We start from the raw sequence: 15,176 nt of genomic DNA on the forward strand, positions 1-15,176 counted from the left end.
TAAGGTCAGGTTTAGGAAATGTCTGACCTAACGGTAGCTGGGTGGTGGGAGGCTGCACCGGGGAAACATGCTCAGTCTCTTCTGGGTCATGCGTCTAGGTGCTGCCTGATGTCAGGGGCAGGAGAGTGTGTCTGTTCTTATCCTCTTTCAGGAGAGTGGTAGGGGCTCATTGCTGGAAATAACAATGTGCATTTCAAAGTCACCGCTATTTTCTATATATCCTCTTTTTGAATAAGAATGTCTTTCAGACAAAAGTATGGTGTAATCTCTTCTTGTTGGTCTTGCTCACCAGAGACTGTACTGCCACAAAGTAGCCTGTGTAAGTCACAGAATCACAGAAGAGTTGAATTTGGAAGGGACCTCTGGAAATTGCTTAGTCCAACCCCATGGCCTATTTAAGAAAGTTATGAAATTCGGTTTTTAGAGCAACAGACATTTGAAAGAGCAATTTTATCTTGGCCTCTCCACCACTCCCAATCTGATAAACTAATCTTACAAAAAAGATCATCTTATTGTATCTTCTGACCTCATCTTGCATTTATAGTTTCAGTGTAGAAATAATATTTTTTTTAATGTTGCGCATGTCTCACAATGGGGTGGCTTATCCCTTCAGTGAGTACTTGTACTTTTGGCACTACATTCCCAAAATGCAAAGGATTTGCTTAAGAAGGCAAAATGATATTACATTTATTATGATATTACAATGTTTTACAAGTACAGGCTGGTTTAGTTGTTCTGTATAAATTGCTTTGGCTATTAGAATGAAATCACAGTTATTTTTATCATTTTGCATATTAAAAGTCATATCTCCTGAAATGTGTCATTACTTACAAAACCATTTGATTCAAAATTCCTGAACACTGATTCTGCTAATACCTACTCCTATTTGTAAATCTTGAGTAAAGCCAGTGAATTGAGAGGAACCAGAGGTGCAGAAAAGCCGTCTAACAGGTACCAGAAATAGGTCCTGATTGCCTATATGATCCAGTGGATAAAATTTCAGGCGGAAAATGCTTAATTATATGTTACATTTCCAAAAAATAAATTAAGATTGTGTTTAAGAACAGTTTTGCTACACTCTTGAAGTGCAAAAGCAAAAATTTTCTTGTTGCGTTTTCATATTCAGGTGTATTCTGATTGCTCTGGGCCATTAGTTCTGTGCTTAGAATATGAAACCTGAGTGTTTGCTGTCAGAAGGTGGTGGTACAGCTTGCGCTGGTGTAGGCTTCTCATTCTTCATTTATCACTGCACTAGGACTGAAGGTCACTCAGTGTTTCATATCAGGAATTCATCTGACAAAGACAAGATCTGAATTACCAAGATGTATTTAAAGAGAGAAAGGAAAGGATAGGGAATTAGGGGTTTTAAAATCCCGAATCACAGGTTTGATCCTGTAAAGCACTGGGCACTGTTTCTCTGTTTCAGCAAGACTTACATGTGCTTAAACCTTTTGTTCAGGGCTCAGCATTTAGCATTGTTTAATTCAAATGAATAGTTCTTAAACAGAAGATGGATATTTCCTTTCATCCACAGATTTCAAAGGAGTCTGTGAACAGCTATGTACAGAAACTATATAATAAAAATGAGAATTCAATGGTGATTTCACAGTTAAGCATAGTAAAGAAAAAGACAGGAAATCAAAACAGAAACCTTCACTTTCTCGTGTCAACTTTTCAAGTTGGACCTATATATAGTTTTATATTCCTGTCTTCTTTCCTGTTTATTTTCAACATGAAATCCTCAGACTCCACATTTGTGGCCAAAGCTGTGAATTCATGCAGAAACGTAGGACAAGATGTGTCTTCTGGGCTCCCACATCTTGTCTTTAAACTGTGGGTGTCCTGTTGAGAGGAAAAGTGGCTGTTGTGCATTCACCTCTCATCCCCCTCCCAAACAAGAGGGTAGACAGATGGCAAAATTCAGACTCTGCCCTTCATAAAGGTAGCCTCTACCTTCAAAAAAGGTGGAGCGGGCATGTGAGAGCAGTGGGAGCACCTTGGCACTGCTGAGGACCTAGTGCTGGTTACTCTACTCGAGCCTTAGGAGCATTCTTCTCTGCTCCTAGTACTTTATGGGTACGTGTTGTTCCTTAGTTAGAGTAGATTGCTTAAATACATGTCATCACCTTTCATTTTATCTCATTCCTTGTTCTGGCAAGCTCCACTAAACCAGTTGTCTTTCCCTGGATATACCCAGGGATATACATAAACAATAGGGATACCTGTGAGCTCTGGGATGTTCCAGGAGATCTCTGAACTTTGCACATTTAACGTGCTTCTGTTTCTCCACGTGTGTGTGAGAGGGTGTATTCCTGCTGAGGGAATGATTCTGTTATTCATCTGAAATAAAACCCAAGAAGTTTCAGCCAGAAAGGGGAAGAAGATGGTCGGGATTCATTTGGAGCCATTTTAGTAACTGGGTGCTACTTGTTTAGAGTACTGGCCGGGAAATCCATTCCCTATCCAAGGACTAAAGGGATATGGTATTTATGTTTTGTATTTGGTTGAAAGACTGAATTTCCAGAAAGACAAGATTCAGTATTATTAAATGGAAGTTCTGCACATGAGTGTTAAGAAATGAATGTTTACATTCTAAGAGCAATATTTACTGATTTCTACAGTTGTACTTTGTGAAACAAAAAGGAAACAGAACTTCACTTTCATTAACCATAATAGTAGTTTAGCTATTTTCACAGGATTAATCTTGCTGTTAACTGTTCTTTTCACATGGTAAGGAGACAGCATATGACAGGAAAAATCTGTAACATCATTCAATGTCTGATTCTATGCCCTTTTTCCTCAAAACCAATTTGCATGCCTACAAATATCAGTGTTTCCCAGTGGAATTAAAGGTGTAAAATATTGTCTCTCAAGCTGATAATTATTTAGCCAAAGATTTTTCAGTATTTGGGAATTCTGGCTGGATGATTTCAAAAGCAAAACCATATGTCACACGATTTGGCATTTCTCCAGTTGCATAGAACATGAGTGGAAAAGTGGGGGAAAAAAAAAGAAAAACCTAACACTAATTAAATGATAATAAATACAGGTGCTATACTGTGTGGTGTAATTCAGCTTCATAGCAAGCTGTGGGATGAGTCAGAGCCAGCAGATTCTGAGGGACACTGTTTTGTGTGTTTATATTCCTGACACATGCTAAGATCCAAATTAAGGTAAAACTGAAAGGGTTGTGTAACGCTGAGATACTTTTCAAGGTTACGGAAGTGCAATTTGCCTAGCCATGGAAAAGAAATTGCATGCTTTTTGTTGGTTTTTTTTTTCTGGGGGCTTCTCGCTGTAAATGCAGTTAGTGTAGCACCAGGAAAAAAACCCAGTGAATTGATGATAATTTGGAGATCCAACCTGGCCTTCCCCCTGCCCCCGTCCCCCCAGACTTCCCAACAAGTTCCTTACCCATTCCAGGCAGCGAGGTGCCACCCCGAGAGGGCACCTTCCCTCTCCAACCAAAGCCTTATTCCCAGCCTTCTGTAGTTTGCTGAGACTGTTAGTTGGGACTAACCTGCCACCTACCCTGTACAGGGAAAGCTGTTACACATCTGCCCACTGTTTTGCCTGCCCCCCCCCCCCATACCTCCCCTAGCCGTCAGAGTTCTGGCTAAATGCACGCAGCCTCTGGGGTCTTTGCCTTTCATGTGTCAGAGACCGTCATGAAGGTTCTTTTCTTTTAATTTCCAGAGAGAGAGGTGGATTCAGGTGGTGTAAAATTGACTCATGTACAGGTCTTTTAGTACTCAGATAGGGCAAGCCATTACAGGTGCTGAGGGGGCTGCTGTATCTTACCTGCTGATGGGGCGTCGTGTCTGTAGCCACACACGTTACATGCTCGAGAGCCAAGGCACAAAGGGGGAAGGAATCTGTTCTGTGCAAATGGACGGTTAAAAACATGATTAGAAACTGGCCTTACGTTCTCAGTTGCTGCTTTTTTAATGCGAAAGCTCACTGAGACATGTTTGTGTCTGAAGTAACAGGAGAAGACACAGTCATGCCCCAGGCTCCAGGAATTTACCACAATAATATGTTGTGTGGGTTTGTAAGAAATTAACACACAAAGAAAAGCCCTTTGCATTAAAATTTGATTGAACAATTAAAACTGTGTAAATAATTGAAATGCAGAGACTATAAAAGATTTCTTTTATTCTCATTGAGAAAAAAACATTTAAACCATAGGATCCAGACATTATTCTGGGGCAGTAAATAGCGGATATTTACAGTATGGATTACTCAATTTTCTTTTGCCTGATGAACAGGGCTCCCAAAGCTTATTGTGGATGTTTTGTTGTTTCTGTAAGACACGTGGCCGCTGTGATTTGCTTTTCTCGGTATCCCCTCCCCCACCAGCAGGAACCTTTGAGCTTCAAACACAGATGTTGTACCGTGCTCTTTGTGTGCATGTATGTATATGAGCATAAAACCAGTAAAGAAAGACCGCCTGGCTAATATGCTGGAAAACCAAAGATGAAGCACAGGACTTGCCTTGTGACTTTCCTTCTTTTTCTTTATTACAGTGAGATGTTAGCGTGGACTAAGCATAGGACTAACGTGTACGAACAAGTAGTGGTTTAAAAGCAGCCACGCTGCTTATAAAACCAGCAATTGGACGTAAGCAGTAATGGCAGTTTCATTAAATAATGCTAGGATCTCTCAACCATATTCTTAACTAGTAATCTCCCCCTAGCAAAATACATAGCTAATCAACCTCCTAGCCTGTCAGTAAACTTGCAGGGGAATTAAATCCTGGAGGAAGAAGCCCGTAGCCCCGGAGGAAGGCTGAGTGCATGTTTCACTGTCGTCTTTTCAGCTCATCTCAGCGGTCCCACTGCTAGAATGTGCTCTGTTGTCATGGCAACCCCATCTCCTGCTTCCTACAGGAAAGATTAGCTCGTACTGTGCACTGGAGAGAATTTAGGGGAAGTCAAGCTAATCCCTGGGTGCACTGCGAGAGAAAGGTTGGACCTCGCCTGAGGGATGCTGTATCTGCAATGATAGAATTGGCCTGCCACAGACACTGGTATTTAAGTTGAAGAGCAGAATTCACAGTAAGTGTCAGATCCTCCAGAGAGGAATATTGAATGAGGTTTTCTAAGTCTTGGTGAAGACTGTCCCATGCCAACAGTGGAATGACAGCAGGAGGCTGTGTGTGGAATACCAATATGTTTCACCCGTTCAGGTGGTATTTCAAATATAGATTCAAAGCCTCAGTTCCCTGGAAACTAGGTGATAAAATTTTAAAACATCATCGTGAGATGCGCACCTAGAAACCTGAAGCATGCCTCATTTGGTGCATAAAGCTGAACAAGTGACGATGAGCGTGCCTTACAAATTGTGTATGCACTGTGCGGCGTGCTTAAGAATTCCTGTGTGCTGAAAAATAAGCGGGAAAGCGTGAGGAAAGCGATCGCTGTGTGCTGCAAACTCAACTGCAAAAGTGCTGAACTATCAAATTAAGCATGAAAATTTACAACTCCTGATTCAACCTTGTTTTTTCTTCATATTAAAACCCAAACAAAGAAAACATGAGCTTTTTAAAGGTATAGTCATAATACAAGCTTTTCTTTGAGGAAAACTCATTTTAACGTAGCTAAATTAAGGTGGTGTGTGACATGATGCGGCGTGTGAAATGTGTGTTTGTTTTCTTGCTGGTAGAGTTAAACAGAGGGTATTCTAGCTGTTCCATTTCTGGTTATTTTAATGCTCTGGCTTTCTTTGATTTGCTCCTGTATTTCACTTCAATAGATGCTCAAGACTCCCAGCTTTAAACTAGATTGTTTGCAGTAGGATTTTAACTGTCTGCTTTTTATTACTATCAGCTTTTCCTAAACTTATTTGTTTCAGCAGAGTTTATATGTTCAGCCTATGTATTTTTACATTTTTAGTATGCATGCTTTTTCTGTTGAGTTTTTAATCAAAAAATAACTTTATCATTGTTTAATGGTTATTTAATATATAGCTGTATTCTCTAACTTAGATCTATTTATGCATATATGTGTTTTACATGTATACAATGTATGCATGCATATGTGTGTCTGCAATACATATATGCATATACATATGCAGACGAATGGGGTCTTTGTTTTAATGAGGCCCATTAGTGATTCATGATAATATAACACCGAGGAAGTAAAAAGTCTGTTTTCACCTTGAAGAATAGGTATTTTTCTCGTATCTAAAATGTTTATTGTTGCAAAAACCTAATATACACACTCAGTCCGCTTAAGGAAACAGCATATGTTGTAGTTCTGTGTGTGTCTATAGAGTAAAAAGGGAAAGCATCTTGACTAATATGATGAAAGAGCACTGCGTTGCCTTTCCAGAAACCTGGGTCCATGGAATAGGTAGTGAAGGGACAGTTGTTTTTTTCTCCTTCCTCCCAGGGCAGCTCCGAAAGAGTCACGTGTAAGCTGAGCGGTCTTCCCTGAAAACTTCCTTTTTTTGGCTGGTTTACCAAATAGTAAGAGCACTGATAATCAAAACCAATGTCTGTTGTCTTTGTAGTTAAAAAACTCAGCAGCCAGTGTACATCTAGTATATGGAGGACTATGGAAAAAAACACAAAAGGTATGGAAGCTTTAAGTCATTATTCAGGCTGGCCCTTGAATTTGTGGTAGACATATGGGTGACAGGGAATCCACACGAGTGCCAAGCAAAGCAGGGATCGGGGTAAAAGAAAATTCATCAAATAAATGTTTTTCATTAGAAAGAGCACTAAGAAATTATTGTCTGTTATCCATCAAATTAAATTACTGATTAAAAAGTCCCTTCTGTGATAAAATAACACAAGGAAACATTTATCAGAGAATTCATTGTATATTTTCACCACCTCCATGAGGCGGTGTTTTAGAGTGACACCTTTTAACATAGCTATTTACACCTTTTAAAAAATTTTAGACAATTAACTGCACAAAGTTTCTGCCTTTTGCGTCCTTTTATTAAATTAAATTAACCAAGATGTTGGACTTTTTTTTGTCTCAAGGTCATGATTTGTTTCCTTTTTTTTTTCTCTAGCATTAGCTTGTGTATGGAATAACGTTGGCTGCTCAAACATTGTCTCTGTTTTTTCTGTATGCTGCAAAATGTGTGATTTTAGGAAGTTGGTCCAAGTTTTGTTCCGACTGAGTTTTCACTGGAATTCCTTATCTGTGTTTCGAGACAACTTTAAGCACCGACTATAAACAGGACTAAGTGCACGTGAGGAAGTGCAGTGAGGTTCAAAGCATGCGCCCAAACCCGTAACCCGTGTTCCGCTCTCTTCTGAGAAAAAGATGTGAACGCTCCTAGTAGCAGTGGGACTGTATTACATCAGGGCAGGTACAATTAGTAGAGAGTGCTTACTCTCAGGAGTACAGGCCTCCAAACTTGAGTGAGTTTCTGTATAAACTCGTTTCAATTAAATAAAATTACTTTCCTTGACTTATGAGAAACTAAAAAGCAGAGGTGACTGCTTGCTGTATACGAAAAAGTCAGAGTTCCTAAACTCTTAAAAATAATAGACGTAGCATGTTCTGCCAGGGCTCCTCTACGGCACTCTCCTGTGTGAGAACCGTGGGCTTCCCCACAGCCGTGGGTCACTCTTCTGCCCAGGCTTTTCTCTTCATTCCGCTTCCGCCCAGCATTCCTCCTCCCTACGGGTGTTGCTTGCTTCCTGAACTGCCCGCTCCCTGTGCCACAGTGTCCTACTGTTGTCTGGGCTGTCTGCTGGCTAGATGTTGAACTGGCTGACGTAGTGCTCTCTGATGTGTCTTTTCCATGCATAAAAATAAGTGGGATGATTTAATGTATATACTGATTCATCAGATGAAGGTTTTGAATTATGACACCAGTCAGAAAAATATTAATAGTGTGTTGCTCTCTTTCCTTGAAACATTTCTCACTGTTGCTCAAAAAAACCCCAAACAACCCAAAGCTTGTACAGCACCGCTTCTGCCTACAACCTCCATTTGGAATTCATGACTAACAGTTTGTCCCTCTTTCATGGAGATGATACTCATTCAGAGAAAAATGGGTAAGATATTCAGCACTTCCCAGGTGGTTCACTGCACCTCACAGAACCTGGCTGTCTTTTAACATCCACAAATATGATAAAATCACAAACTTGATTCTGCCCCAGCAGGGATCTTGCTGCTGGTTTTCTCATTAAATCAACAACAGAAATAACAAATTTATACTATATTCAAACTTTACACACAATGTATGTGTGTCTCCATATCAGAGATTTATCCTTCATGTTTTAATAAGAAAACAGTAATAGTGATGATATTTTTTCTTGGTTGCAAGGCATTTTTTTTCCTGAGGCATCTCTGCCTCTTTAATTCCTTTAAAATGTAGGTATATATGTCAAGTTTCCAAAGAGATTGTAAATGGCCAATTTGAAGGTAGCAGAAGTGGCCCTTAATGAAAGAAGTGTATCTTCAGTTGAAACAGGAAGTTTAAATCTATTGAGATTTTGTTTGTCTTTAAACATAAGCTCAAATATTTTGATTAATATTTGTATTTTTCTTTTGTTTAAACAAATCTGCAAGGATTTTAAAAATATCTTTTGAGTTGTGAGTTTGCCCTAATTTGAAACAGTAATAGCCAGTCACATGGGAATATTCTGATTATTTTAAACCTCCTTTATCTTCCTTTTCTCCTCAAAAGTAAAACTCTGAAGCCACTAATTGTATGTAAATTGCATGAATTTAATGGACTAAATTATTTCCCAGGCTGCACACACTGGCTCCTGTTGACTCTAGTGAGATTAAGATCGTATGCATCCAGAGGTAGATTTCAGCCCTGTGCATGGTGTTCTGGCCAGCTTTGTAGCAGTTAATTAAAAAGTGCTTTCTCAGTGCTCTGCTGCTGGCTTTGTGGCTTTCTGTGTAATAAGTTCTTTATATTAGCTGAAGAGCTAAGCAAAACAGCAATGTTAATTTTCAGCAGGGCCAAATGCAAAGGGAGAGAAACCAACATTTCCTGGGCAAGTTCTCTGTTTCTAGTGGTATTTGAGATACTACGTGCTGTCTGGCTGACAGCCCTAATACTAAAAGGAGTGGAATTGTTCTTGTTGCAGCTCCGTTATTCCCGTTCTGTATGCTTCTAGCCATAGCGAGCTGAATTTTTTAGTCTTCTCCAGAGGCCATTTGTGAGGCCATGACAGCAGGTGGCTACAAGGAGCATGAGGGGTGTACATGCATCCTCTAGGGCAATGCTGAGGTTTATTTTAGATTCAGAGTATCAAAATATCAAATGTTAATATCAGTAATATCAAAATTGCAATCGTAGTAGAAATTTATACAATGGGAAGCCAGGGTTTCTGTCATTCTGTTGTCAGAAGAGTCCACTTGGAGTTTTGCAGGGGATGGGAGAATGAATGTGAGCTCAAGATTTGAGTGATGAATCTTTTCACACCTGCTGCATTTTAATTTCTCATTTAAAATTTATTCTTGACAATAGATTAGTTATTGTATCCTGGTCTGGACCCCTTTAATGGTCTGTCTTTAGGTGGATAATCAGTCATTTTGAGTTTGCCATTTCTCTGGTCATTATGGTTGAAATTGTTTTCTGAAACATGCTGAGGAGAAGACCACTGTATGTGTGGGTTGATGGCAACAGCAGCAGCAATCCTGATAGCATCTGTGATTTGCGAATGCTTTCAGCCAGCAGCAAGCCAAATAGGATCTGATCAAAACTATGTTTTGGATATTCAAGTCCAAGGGCAAGAGTGCCATGATATTCACTAATGTCCTTCCATTCTGCTCTTTGCTACTACATAAATGACTGAAGATTGTTTTTGATGGCTCACATTGTGGTTACCACATGATGTAGAAATTCCACGAACAGTACCAGTCCTTTTACTGTCTGCAAATGTGCTGTCAGCATAAGTCCACTTCCAATACAAAAGCTCAGCCTCTACTCCCAGTATTTTATCTTAATTTCCTGCAGCAGCAGCTGTGGTGTTGAGTTTGGCAAGGGCTTGTGGTGTAGGAAACTCCAGAAACTGCAGATTTCAGTGCTGAAGTTAGAAAGAAATGCATTTTGGGAAAACAGACTGCTTGAGAATTGGGTAATTCTCAATTCTCGTGGCTTCAGCAAGGCTTTTGACACCATCTCCCATAACATCCTCATAGGCAAGCTTAGGAAATGTGGGTTAGATGAGTGGACAGTGAGATGAATTGAGAAGTGGCTGAATGGCAGAGCCCAGAGGGTTGTGATAAGCAGCACAGAGTCTAGTTGGAGGCCTGTAGCTAGCTGTGTGCCCCAGGGGTCAGTACTTGGTCCAGTCTTGTTCAACATATTCATCAATGACCTGGATGAAGGGACAGAGTGTACCCTCAGTAAGTTTGCTGACTATACAAAACTCAGAGGAGTGGCTGACACACCAGAAGGGTGTGCTGCCAATTGAGCAAAACTCTAAATGAAATTCGACAAGGACAAGTGCAGGGTTCTGCATCTAGGGAGGAATAACCCCAAGCACCAGTAGAGGTTAGAGGTTGACCTGCTGGGAAGCAGCTCGGCAGAGAACGACCCGAGAGTCCTGGTGAACAAGCTCTCCACGAGCCAGCAGTGTACCCTCATGGCCAAGAAGGCCAGTGGTGTCCTGGGGTGCATTAAGAAGAGTGTGGCCAGCAGGTGGAGGGAGGTTATCCTCCCCCTCTACTCTGCCCTGGTGAGGCCACATCTGGAATATTGTGTCCAATTCTGGGCTCCCCAGTTCAAGAAAGACAGGGAACTACTGGAGAGAGCCCAGCGGAGGGCTACAAAGATATTAGGGGACTGGAGCATCTCTTGTATGAGGACAGGCTGAGACAGTTGGGTCTGTTTACTCTGGAGACGAGAAGACTGAGAGGGGATTTTATAAACACTTATAAATATGTAAAGGGCGGATGTCAAGAGGATGGGACCAGACTCTTTTCAGTGGTGCCCAGTGACAGGACAAGGGGCAACGGGCACAAACTGGAACACAGGAAGTTCCATCTGAATATGACGAAAAACTTCTTCACTGTGAGAGTGACCGAGCACTGGCACAGGCTGCCCAGAGAGGTTGTGGAGTCTCCTTCTCTGGAGGTACTCAAAACCTACCTGGACACGATCCTGTGCAACCTGCTCTGGGTGATCCTGCTTTAGCAGGGGGGTTGGACTAGATGATCTCCTGAGGTCCCTTCCAACCCCTACCAATCTGTGATTCTGTAATGACATCTATATAAAAGGGACTCCGCACCAGTGATTTTCAGCACATCTGTTGAGTGGTTTTTGCAATTTATTTGAGATATTTCAAATTAGAGCTGTCTTGGGTGTTCTTCAACGGAAGAAGATAATGTTGAATTAAAGCAATTCTGATAAAATTTTAATCTTCAAAGGCTTGTCAAGTTCAGCTTGAGAGATTTTGGACCAAAAGTCCAAAAGCCTCATGGTACATTTTTCCTAGGCTTGAGAGATGCATGTTCAAACCTCTGATGTCAATCAAGTAAAGCAGCGACTTGAGTTTAGGTATTTTCTGCATCATTAATAACTGCTCTATCTCCATCTACACGTGTTTTTCTCTTTCCTCTATTGATAATGCGTATACACCAGGATATTCACTGTACAGGAGAGAGGCACTGACTCTGTATCCCACTGTTCTGGGACTTCAGCTAACATTGGGGAGACAAGATCAGAAACTTGAAAAACTGTATTTATCTGTTTGCATAAAGTGGTGTGCCAAGAATATCTTTGAAATATTAGAAACTTCTCTGAAGAAGAAGATGATATCTTTAGACCACCTTCTAAATGCTTCTCTATTGAAGCTGCTGTAATTGACACAGGGTAATAAAGAGAGAGTTTTTCTTTTAGAAAGGCTACCCTTTGAGTCCTCCAAAATGTTTTTGTTTATGTGTTGTAGAATCAAAGATGGTAACCATTTCTGTGCTTAGACAGCTGAAACTTTAAGTACCAGAACTGACATCTACAGTATGATCGGTCATTTTGTGTCAATCTTTTTTTGTATGTTGGAGCCCGTCACACTCAGTTAATCAGGGGTAATAACATTATGCTTTCCCTAGATTGTTTTGTAATTTATGGAGCAATTAAATATCTAGCTCTGAAGTTTTCTGTTGATTCCTATATGCAGAATAAGGAATGGAAACTGTCATACCTGGAGCACCTCTAGATGCCATTCACAACAAGCTTTCCCAAATTTGTGTCTGAAGTGCAATTAATAGATTTGCTTGGAGTGCATTTACCATTGCCAGCTTTCACTTAGGTTATAATTTTTTTGTTGTTGCATTGGTTTGCGTTATTTCTTCTGATGGCAGTTATTCGCAATTGCAGAAAAGGAAAAATCCGCTACTCTTTCATGAAAGAGGGCACACTAGGCATTTCATGCTGTTGAGTATCGGTATTATTGTTTGCTTTTGCACTGGATATAAAAGATAACAGCCCACGAAGATTGTAATAGTTATTGTAAATAACATTCTATTCATGATCAAGATTGATACCATGTGTTTCATTTTGCAGCATGCATAACTTCTCTGCTTGATGCAATGATAGCAAATTTCCACTCAGAAGTAATAATCTTACTCTATTCTCAAACACAGCTTCAGATCCATGTTCTGCTTCTAAAAATTTTAAACTAAGCTTCTGGAAAACACAATTACTTCAGAATTGGTACATAATTGTTGTTTAGGAAGGAAGGTGATCAGTGTATGTAGGTGATGGTAAGATTTGGAGAGCAAACCTGGGATTTGAAAGAACTTCCCAGGATTCTGTTGTTTTGTTGGGCATTTACAGATTATTTAAGCAGGAGGAAGACTATCAGCACGTGTTGCTTATTCTCTGCATTGTTTTTTGCAAACACTGTATATTTTCTAACTTCTCTGGAAGCTTGGGAACAGGTTTGCCATACAGCTGTTTGTCATACAGCTGTTTCTGTTTGTAATGTGCATTTCAATTAGATTAAAGTAGCTATACAACGATGATCCCTTCAAAATACAAAGTGTATCGTGGGCCAAATCATCTTGTTTACAGATTTTAAAGGGAAAACAAATTATATAGCAGATTTTGCAATATCATTGTCCTCCATTTTGTTATTTAAAATAACACCAAGCATTTCTGTGAGTACTCTTGCCCTAGGCTCTCCCTTCCTCCCCTAGGTAGCTTTGCAACAGAGAACATCATCTGTGGGCAGGGTGCTTTGTTACCAGAAGCAGCCTGACGGTTTCCATGCACGGATCCATTGGACCAGCTCAGCAAATGGTCATTTCTCACAATTTTATGCTGCCCTGCATTCCTAGCCAATCCCATATTATAAGGAGGCCAAGTAGGTATTACAGTTGGACTCTTTGGTATGGTTTTATTATTTCCTTTTCTAGTGCTCTGACCTTTAACTACAATCTGTACATAAGTAGTTGTTGGAATTTTAGTGAGAATGGGACTGATTCACTGTGGTTAAAACATTCTTAAATTTCATTGGTAGTGGTACCTCATCAATCATAGAATCATGGAATGATTTTGGTTGGAAAAGACCTTTAAGATCATCAAGTCTGACCGTTAACCCAGCACTGCCAAGTCCACCACTAAACCATGTCCCTAAGCACCACATCTATGCATCTTTCAAATACCTCCAGGGATGGTGACTCCACCACTTCCCTGGGCAGCCTGTTCCAATGACCGATAACACTTTCAGTGAAGAAATTTTTCCTAAACCTCCCCTGGCACAACTTGAGACCATTTCCTCTTGTCCTATCACTTGTTACTTGGGAGAAGAGACCAACACCCACCTGGCTACAACCTCCTTTCAGGGAGTTGTAGAGGGCGATAAGGTCTCCCCTCAGCCTCCTTTTCTCCAGGCTAAACCACCCCAGTTCCCTCAGCCACTCCTCATCAGACTTGTTCTCTAGACCCTTCTCCAGCTTTGTTGCCCTTCTCTGGACACGCTCCAGCCCCTCAATGTCTTTCTTGTAGTGAGGGGCCCAACACTGAACACAGGACTCGAGGTGCAGCCTCACCAGTGCCAAGAACAGGGGGACAATCACTTCCCTGGTCCTGCTGGCCACACGATTTTTGATGCAAGCCAGGAAGCTGTTGGTCGTCTTGGCCACCTGGGCACACTGCTGGCTCATATTCAGCTGGTTGTTGACCCTCAGGTCCTTTTCCACCAGGCAACTTTCCAGCCACTCTTCCCCAAGCCTGTAGCATTGCATGGGGTTGTTGTGACCCAAGTGCAGGACCCGGCACTGAGCCTTGTTGAACCTCATACAGTTGGCCTCGGCCCATCGATCCAGCCTGTCCAGATCCCTCTGTAGAGCCTTCCTACCCTCAAGCTGATCAACGTTCCTGCACAACTTGGTGTTGTCTGCAAACTTACTGAGGGTGCACTCGATCCCCTCCTCCAGATCCTTGATGAAGGTATTAAAGAGAACTGGCCCCAGTACTGAGCCCTGGGGAACACCACTTGTGACTGGCCACCAAGTGGATGTAACTCCATTCACCAGAACTCTTTGGGCCTGGCCATCCAGCCAGTTTTTGACCTAGTGAAGATGCCCGTCTAAGGCATGAGCAGCCAGTTTCTCCAGGAGAATGCTGTTGGAAACGGTGTCAAAGGCTTTACTAAAGTCGAGGTAGACAACATCCACAGCCTTTCCCTCATCCACCAAGTGGGTCACCTTGTCATAGAAGGAGATCAGGTCAGTCGAGCAGGTCCTGCCTTTCATAAACCTGTGCTGACTGGGCCTGATCACCTGGTTATCCTGTACATGTCGTATGATGTCACTCAAGATAATCTGCTGCATAACCTTCCCCGGCACTGAGGCCAGACTGACAGGCATGTAGTTCCCTGGATCCTCCTTCCAGCCCTTCTTGTGGATGGGCATCATATTTGCTAACCTCCAGTCAACTGGGACCTCCCTGGTTAGGTAGGACTGCTGATAAATGATGGAAAGTGGCTTGGTGAGCACTTTGCCAGCTCTGTCCCGTTGCTGAATCCTGTTGGTCTACCAGAAGCCTTTAAGTGAATTGGAAACATGGACTAGTTATTTTATTTCTTAAGACTTCTCTCCGGTCTGCAAAGAACTGCAAAACAGTTCATGGATTCTCTCTGAAGGGTGTCATTCTGTTTACTTTCTGGCCTTGGTGAGTAATATGGTTTTGGACTAGCTCTCAGTGATGTTTCAGCAAGGGCAAACTGACTGCCTTTAATGAGAAGA

The 15,176-nt window shown here is 41.4% G+C and overlaps 1 protein-coding gene across 5 annotated transcripts in view; it reads left to right on the forward strand.

Moving 5' to 3' along the window:
• Positions 1-15,176, forward strand: part of NOL4 (nucleolar protein 4) — a 200,426-nt gene that overhangs the window by 87,651 nt on the left and 97,599 nt on the right. The window contains exon 1 of one of the 5 annotated variants that reach the window (XM_054818076.1): positions 4,927-5,057. The exons of the other annotated variants lie outside the window; for them this stretch is intronic. The gene's annotated coding sequence lies outside the window, so the exon portion shown is untranslated. Of the gene's footprint in view, positions 1-4,926; positions 5,058-15,176 lie in introns of those variants that run through there. 5 annotated transcript variants of the gene reach the window in all.

The sequence above is a fragment of the Grus americana genome, chromosome 2, assembly GCF_028858705.1.
Source record: "Grus americana isolate bGruAme1 chromosome 2, bGruAme1.mat, whole genome shotgun sequence".
In the NCBI taxonomy this organism is placed as follows: Eukaryota; Metazoa; Chordata; class Aves; order Gruiformes; family Gruidae; genus Grus; species Grus americana.